The sequence below is a fragment of the Scyliorhinus torazame genome, chromosome 2 (assembly GCF_047496885.1).
Source record: "Scyliorhinus torazame isolate Kashiwa2021f chromosome 2, sScyTor2.1, whole genome shotgun sequence".
Taxonomy (NCBI): Eukaryota; Metazoa; Chordata; class Chondrichthyes; order Carcharhiniformes; family Scyliorhinidae; genus Scyliorhinus; species Scyliorhinus torazame.
In genome coordinates, this window is record NC_092708.1 from 83,871,404 (window position 1) to 83,879,100 (window position 7,697).

Consider the following 7,697-nt stretch of genomic DNA (forward strand, 5'->3'; position numbering starts at 1 on the left):
CCCGTGCCGGTGGGAGCTGAGACCATTAGGGCCGGAGCATCGCGGGACTTCCGGCCGATGACGCGGAAATGCCATTGCAGCAGCAATTTTGGATGGGGTGGAGCATGGCTGACCGACGTCAAACTGGCGGCGGCCACGATTTGGGCGTCAGAGCCCGTTCTCCGCCCGATCACCGAACACGATTTCGCCGTCGGGCAACGGAGTATCCTGCCCATGTTTTTATGTTGCTCTGTCCATGTTCTCATGGAATCACAGTCCAAAGATATGCAGGATAGGTGGATTGGGCATGATAAATTGCCCTAGTGTCCAAAAAGGTTAGGTGGTGTTACTGGGTTACAGGGATAAGGTGGAGGCGTGGGTTTAAGTAGGGTGCTCTTTCCAAAGGCCGGTGCAGACTCGAGGGGGTGAATGTGGCAGCGCTGAACACCTTCTGCACTATAAATTCTATGATTTTATTTGCACCAAATTCTGCTCACTCATCACTCCTGTTCTCATTATCCAACATTGTCAATGCCTCCAATTTAAAATCCTCGGCCTTCTGTTTAATTTCCTTCAGCCTCAGTCCTCCCCATCTCTTTATCCTCCTAGGGCCCCACAACCTTTGCCATTCCTCTCTCTGACTCACACCTCTTGGTGCATTTTCTCTCTATTCAGATGTGCCTTCAGTGATTAACTCCCACTATGGAATTCCTTCACTAAATCCCTTCTTCTCTCCACCTCTCTTCCTATAAGACTCTTTTTATAATGTACAGTCCGGACCAAATTTACTTTGGGTTAATGTCCATTTGTGTTAGCTGACCCTCTGTGAAGTGCGGACACATTTTGCTACATCAACGGTGCTATATAAATGTAAATTGCTATTGTTGAATTGCGCAGCATCATTTCTAAAAAAAAAAGTGATTATTTCCGTGACCACTTACATTTTAATTTGTGGCGGTGCACAAATTATCTGGAACTCTGTCACAGCTCTTACATAAATACTGACATTTTGGATTTGACCGTAAGAAATGGGAACAGGAATAGGCCGTTTGGACCCTTCAGCCTTCTCCGCCATTCAATAGGATCATGGCTAATTTGACATTCCTCTTGCCCACATTCCTGCCCTTTTCTGTAACCCTTGATTCCCTCACTTGATTCCCTCACTTATCAAGAATCCATCTATCTCAGCCTTAAACATACACAACGATCCTGCGACCAGAGTTCTCTGTGGCAAGACATTCCAAAGACTCACAACCCTCATCTCAGTCTTAAATTGGCACCCCTTTATTGTGAGGCTATGTCCTCCCTGGTCCTAGTCAGTCAGTCCCTCTCAGGACGGGAAACATCCTCTCAGCATTTACTCTGTCAAGCCCCTTAAGAATCCTCCATGTTTCAATGAGATCACCTCTCATTCTTCTAAATTGCAACGTATTTATCCTTTTCTCATACGACAATCTCTCCATACCGGGGTTCATCCTAGTGAACTTCCTCTGAACCGCCTCCAATGAAATAATATATTTCCTTAAATCAGGGGAGTGGATATTTATTTATGTTGGAAGAGAGTAGGCCGGGGGGGGGGGGGTTGGAATCCAGAACAAGACATGGAGCTTTGAATGTGATTTAAAGGAAATCTGTTAATTAGAAACAGTTTTTCTTCTAATATATATATATCAAGAGTCGCTGATGCTAGCCAGTTGGGTTCTATTATCACCTCGATATTCCTTGGATCAGAAGGGTAGAAGTCAGTCTGAGTTTCTTTGTCAGACTGCAATTCAGGGATCTCTGCTGAAAAATGTACGTGTGACGATTATGCAATCAAAGGATTGGAGTTATTGTGATCTCCATAATCGATTGTTTGCTGACACTCTGCACGGTGAAACCTGAAACATGGCCATTTAGGCAAGAAATCAGAGGGCTATTGGTGATTGTGCAATGCTAACCCACTATGACACAGAGCTGTTTAAGGAGAACCAGAGAGAAATCTGAGTAAAAATTGGGCAGTCATTCTTTAACTTGATATTCTAATGTCTGGCAATGCATGATAAAGGTTAACATGACTTGTGAGTTCTTCATTGGAGCATTCCTTCAAATAGTTCATATTAAATATAAGTGTGAATACAGCTTCCACAGTAGACTAAATACAAATGTTGTCACAGCAATAACATAATGTTGGAGAGAATGACCATCTTTGCTTAGGCTAAGATTGCAGTGAATAATTACTGTCTAATGGTTGCCAGATTCTCCCCCGTATCCTTAACTTTCTCTCTCTTGGACTACATTACTTCAGCCTGTGCTTGAGCAGAGTACCGAACAATCAATTTTTTTTTCTACTTGTCAAATTACTTCCATTCTTTGCAATTATTTCTCAATAAAAGTTTGCATCACAATTGCTAGCCTTTAGTGCAAATGTATGAGGCATCTTTGTGCTTCAGTTGTACGGGGCACCAGTGAGACCACATCTGGGGCATTGTGTATAGTAATGGTCACCTTATTTAAGGAAGGATACAAACGCTTTGGAAGTTGTTGAGAGAAGGTTTACCAGACTAAGATCTGGAATGGGTGGGTTGTTTTATGAGGAAAGGTTGCATAGGATCTGCTTGTATCTGCTGGGGTTTAAAAGAGTAAGAGGCGACTTGAGTGAAAGATAGAAGATTCTGAGGGGTCTTGACACGGTGGATGGAGAGAGGATGGTTCCTTTTGTGGGAGAATTTGGAACTAAGGGTTGCTGCTTAAAAATAAGGGGGTGCCCATTTAAAACAGAAATGAGGGGAAATGTTTACTCTCAGAAGTTTGTGAGTCTTTGGAACTCTCTTCCCGAAAAGGTGGTGGAAACAGAGGCCGAGATTCTCCGGCTGTTCTCTGGTGCCGCCGGCAGCGCACCCCCACCCTTGGGTTTCCCAGCAGCATGGGGTGGCTTCAAATGGGAATTCCCATTGACAGCAGCGGGAGCAGAGAATCCCACTGCCTGTGGGTGGTGCGCCACCTCCTGCTGCTGAGAAACATGTGGCTGGGAGGCTAGAGAATCCTGCCAGGGTCTTTGAATATTTTTAACAGAGGTGGATAGATTCTTGGTAAGCAAGGTGATATTTTATTGAGGGTAGGCAGAATGCAGATTTGAGGTTATTATCAGATCAGCCTGGATCTTATCAAATGGCTGAGGAGGCTTGAGGGGCTGAATGGCCTACTCGTGTTCTTTGTTTGTATGTTCACATCTGTATTGGTCTCCAATTGCAGCAAACAGGCAGATCCAGATATGAATAAACCACCCCAGGAATTTCAATGGACAGGTTATAATAGAAATGATAAATAGAGTGGTTTGAAAACTAAAGTTGAATTTGTAGATTGGATAGCAGTTGTGACAACTTTGCTCTGTCACAGCTCCATTACATATTTGTTATGTAACAATAAGGGCAGAATTCTCCCAAAAAATTACTAAATAAGGGGCGTCATTCTCCGCCGGCGGGAGTCTCCGTTTTGCCGGCGCCCGGGGGTTTCCCGACGGCGTGGGGCTGCCCCACAATGGGAAACCCCATTGACCGGCCGGTGTTACGGAGATTCCCGCCGGCCGGTCGGAGCAGAAATGTGGCGGGGCGGGTAGGAGAATTTCGCCCAAGATCTCCGGTGGGCAACGTGGTGCAATTTCCGGCGGGTGGGCTGGTGCGATCGAGATCGGAATCCATCCAATAGAATTTGCAGTGCAGAAGGAGGCCATTCGGCCCATCGAGTCTGCACCAGCCCTTGAAAAGAGCACCCTACCTAAGTCCATACCTCCACCCCATCCCTACACCTCCACCTTATCCCCGTAACCCCACCTAATCTTTTTTGGACACTAAGGGCAATTTAGCATAGCCAATCCACCTAACCTGCACATCTTTGGACTGTGGGAGGAAACCGGAGCACCCGGAGGAAACTCACGGAAACACGGGTAGAATGTGCAGACTCCGCACAGACAGTGACCCAAGCCGGGAATCGAACCTGGGACCCTGGAGCTGTGAAGCAACTGTGCTAACTACTATGGTACATGCTGCCCAAATGACCACAGGCTGCTTTCCCCTTTGAGGGGGAGAGCTGACTGGTGGTAATTTAACCTGAGGATCAACACACCTCAGAAAGGGGCAAGGTTGAGACTCAGTGGCAGCTGCAGTCAGTGCCAGCAGCCGACACAGAGGGCCAGTGTCCAATGCCACAAGAAAATGAATGACCTCATTTGAGCTGCAAGGGTGAGTAACCACCTGTCTCCTCCTGGCATCAGTCCCATCTGTCACACTTGAAATCTCACCCTTAATCCACTTACAGTCATCTCGCACCCTCCCTAAACCTGACTTCCCAGCGTCCTCCTCAGAACCCCCCCTGGCACACCTCATCACAACTTCTTCCAGCCCAGGTCCGCTGCCCACACATGCCACCTCTGACCTGCTAGAGGCCAGCTCACAATGTCCTCTTTTTGTCCCCGCAGGAGAAGATAGCCCATCATCAAAGGGAGCGGGAGAAGGTTGAAAGATTATAGAATTTACAGTGCAGAATGAGGCCATTTGGCCCATTGCATCTGCACCGGCCCTTGGAAAGAGCACCCTACCTAAGCCCAGACCTCCACCCTATTCCTACACCTCCACCCTATCCCCGTAACCCCACCAACCTTTTTTGCACAGGAAGGGCAATTTAGCATAGCCAATCCACCTTACCTGCACATCTTTGCACTGTGGGAGGAAACAGGAGCACCCGGAGGAAACCCACGCAGACACAGGGAGAACGTGCAGACTCCGCACACCCAGTGACCCAAGCCGGGAATCGAACCTGGGACCCTGGAACTGTGAAACCACTATGCTACCGTGCTGCCCAGGGAGGTGGGCAGGGAGATTCCTGAGTTGCAAGTCCTAAACCCCTATGCGGAAAAGGCACTGAAGATCACGGTGGGAGGGTACAGATCTAGCAGTTACTGACAGTGAGGTTGGCCTGCACCATAGAAGTGAGGATCCATTGCACCTTCATCCAGATGACCTAAGTGCGTTGTTTATCTCCCAGGTCCACATCCTTTACATTCACTGAACCCAAGCTCCTTGTCTTTCAGAATCTCCATCAGATGAGTCTGGGCCAACTGGAGTCGCTGTTCCCCTTACAACCCAAGAGAGCACCTCAGAGGAGAGTTGTGAGGAGGACACCGATAATGCATCACGGCTTTCCACCCACCAGCCCAAAGATGCACACCGCGGTGGGCAAGATTAGCTGACACGTTTATGGGTCACTAGCTGATGAGCACCACACTGCTGCTGATGCACATCAGGTGGAGGCAGGAACTTCCAAGGGAAAGGGCAGTAAGAGGTCTACCTCCCAACCAGATGCCGAGCCTCTGGTGAAGTTTCTTCCTGAGCTGCTGGAGATGCAAAAGCAGAGCCGTGAAATCCAGGAGCGGGTTTCAGTGACATTCCAGCAAGTGACAACTGCAAGGCCAATTGGAAGAGTCTAGAAGCCTTCAGTCACAGGAGATTGTGCCAGCATTGCGTGGCACCCAGTCCATTGCAAGGGTGGCTGTTGCAGTGAAAACCTGGGGCAGCATGTCGGAGCCATGAGTGGCGAACTCTCAGGCATGGCTCAGTCACTGAAGACCATACCTGAGAACCTCAATAGCATGGCCCAGTCACAGAGGGACATGTCCCAGACACAGGTGGATAATGCTGAGGCACTCCAGAGCTTGGCCCATTCACAGAGGACCATGCTGAGGGATCAGGCATCATGGTACAGACAGTGGCAGGCCTTCAGGACTGCCAGTGCCAAGTGACTCAGATGCTTCTTGAACTCACTCCAGCTGCCCCTCCAGCCCATGGAGAAGCCCAGGAGCTCACAAGCACCTGAGGGAGGAGGAAGAGCCGGTGCCCATCCCTGGACCTTCCACCAAGAAGACCCAGGAAGTCTCCAGCCCTTTTGATTCCCCCCTCTTGACACCGGCACACTTCAGTGGCAGCGAGCAGAACAGGATGGCACAGTGACAAGATTAACACCTGTAAGTCGGCTGGGGCCCTCCAGGTCCAGGCACTCCAATGGATGCACACCTAGAGCATTACAGGCCATAGGGTGCATGAGGTATCTCATGTGCATCCTGGGGAGACACCTAGACATGAAAGATTAAAAGGTTATTGGGGCACAGAGCGGGCACTGATGAGGTGGGTCACTGTAGTTAGGGATTGGATAATTGTCACTTGAAATGGTCACCTGGTTTTGAAAGCAGACCAAGGCAAGCCAGCAGCACGGTTCGATTCCCGTAACAGCCTCCCCGAACAGGCGCCGGAATGTGGCGACTAGGGGCTTTTCACAGTAACTTCATTTGAAGCCTACTTGTGACAATAAGCGATTTTCATTTCATTTCATTAAAAATGTTGCATCTGAAAGATGCAACATCTCTGTCCTAGATACTTCCTGTTGGAAAAGAGTCAATCTCTCCATCTGGATTCTGATCCTCCTACAGGCCCTTCAGGCTGTGCCACCAGTGAGAACCCATGAACGCCACAGTAACGGACATCCTGGAATGACAGCCTCATCACTCACTGGACCCAATCTCGTCACTGCCCCAAATAGCTTTGGGCCAAAGGAATGTTTCCCCGACCCACACACAGACATGAGGCCGGGAGTCAGCATGCTGTCAGCAGAAAGACAGGAGTCTGACTGAAGCAGAACCTGAGCAGCACCACAGCTTTCCTCACAGTGAGTCGACATCACCCTCCTGGCTTGACAAGTGACCCACTGGCACAGTCAACAAAGGCCCATTACCTGATGTCAAATAGACTCTTGGGGGGGGGACATGAGATGTGGGGACAGAAAGGGTTCTGGGAAGAGAAGAACAGGGTTTGGGAGAGGGGGGAAACAGGGTTCAGGGAAGGGGGGATTTGAGGCTGCCGGGGGCAGGGGGTAGGGTTGGGTTGAGTTGCCGGATTAAAAACCTCCTAACTGGTGAATCTGGAGGCTCTGAGGGTCTCCTCAGCCTCATCCTCCAATTCCTCCTGGTTATCCCCCTCCTCAGACGAGGCCGCATATTCCTCCTCCAACATGTCGCCCCGCTGCTATGCCAGGTTGTGGCGAGCACCGGGGACTATTGCAATGTGAGAAACTCTCTGGGGGCTGTACTGTAGAGCACCACCACAGCAGTCCAGTAGAAGCTGAGGGCAGCTGTGACTTTTATAGCCACCAGGATGAGTGTCCTCCTCCTCCATCAGGTGCCAGGTCTGTGAGATCATGGCACTGTCTCCCCGGTAAGATGCAGTCTTCTGTGGCACATGGTGCACGACAGCTCATTGAAGGGCCACCACGGTCTGCAACCCTTGGGTCTACGTTGATGTTTAAAACTCATCCCTATAATCTGCGCCCAGCGCTACATTGAATGTCTGCTGCTCATTACACATCATCGACTCAACGGCCACAGGCACTGCCCCATACCTCCTCATAATCGGCCATAGCCCCGCCCGGTGTTCCTTCCTTTTATTACAGCAGGAATGCGTGACGTGTTGGGTGTTCTGGATCACAAACAGGTCACCAACACTGGAAGTGGTGCAACTCTATTTTATTATAAGGTTAACTATATTAACATAATTGAACTGTGGGTAAATGCAATACCAGCTTTTACTGTTGACCCTTGCCTAGTCCTAACCAGGTGATGCATTCAGCACACGGCGAATGTCTGTGTTGCAGGCTGTGAGCTCTGTGCTCTGAGCTGGCTGCTACTAGAATGA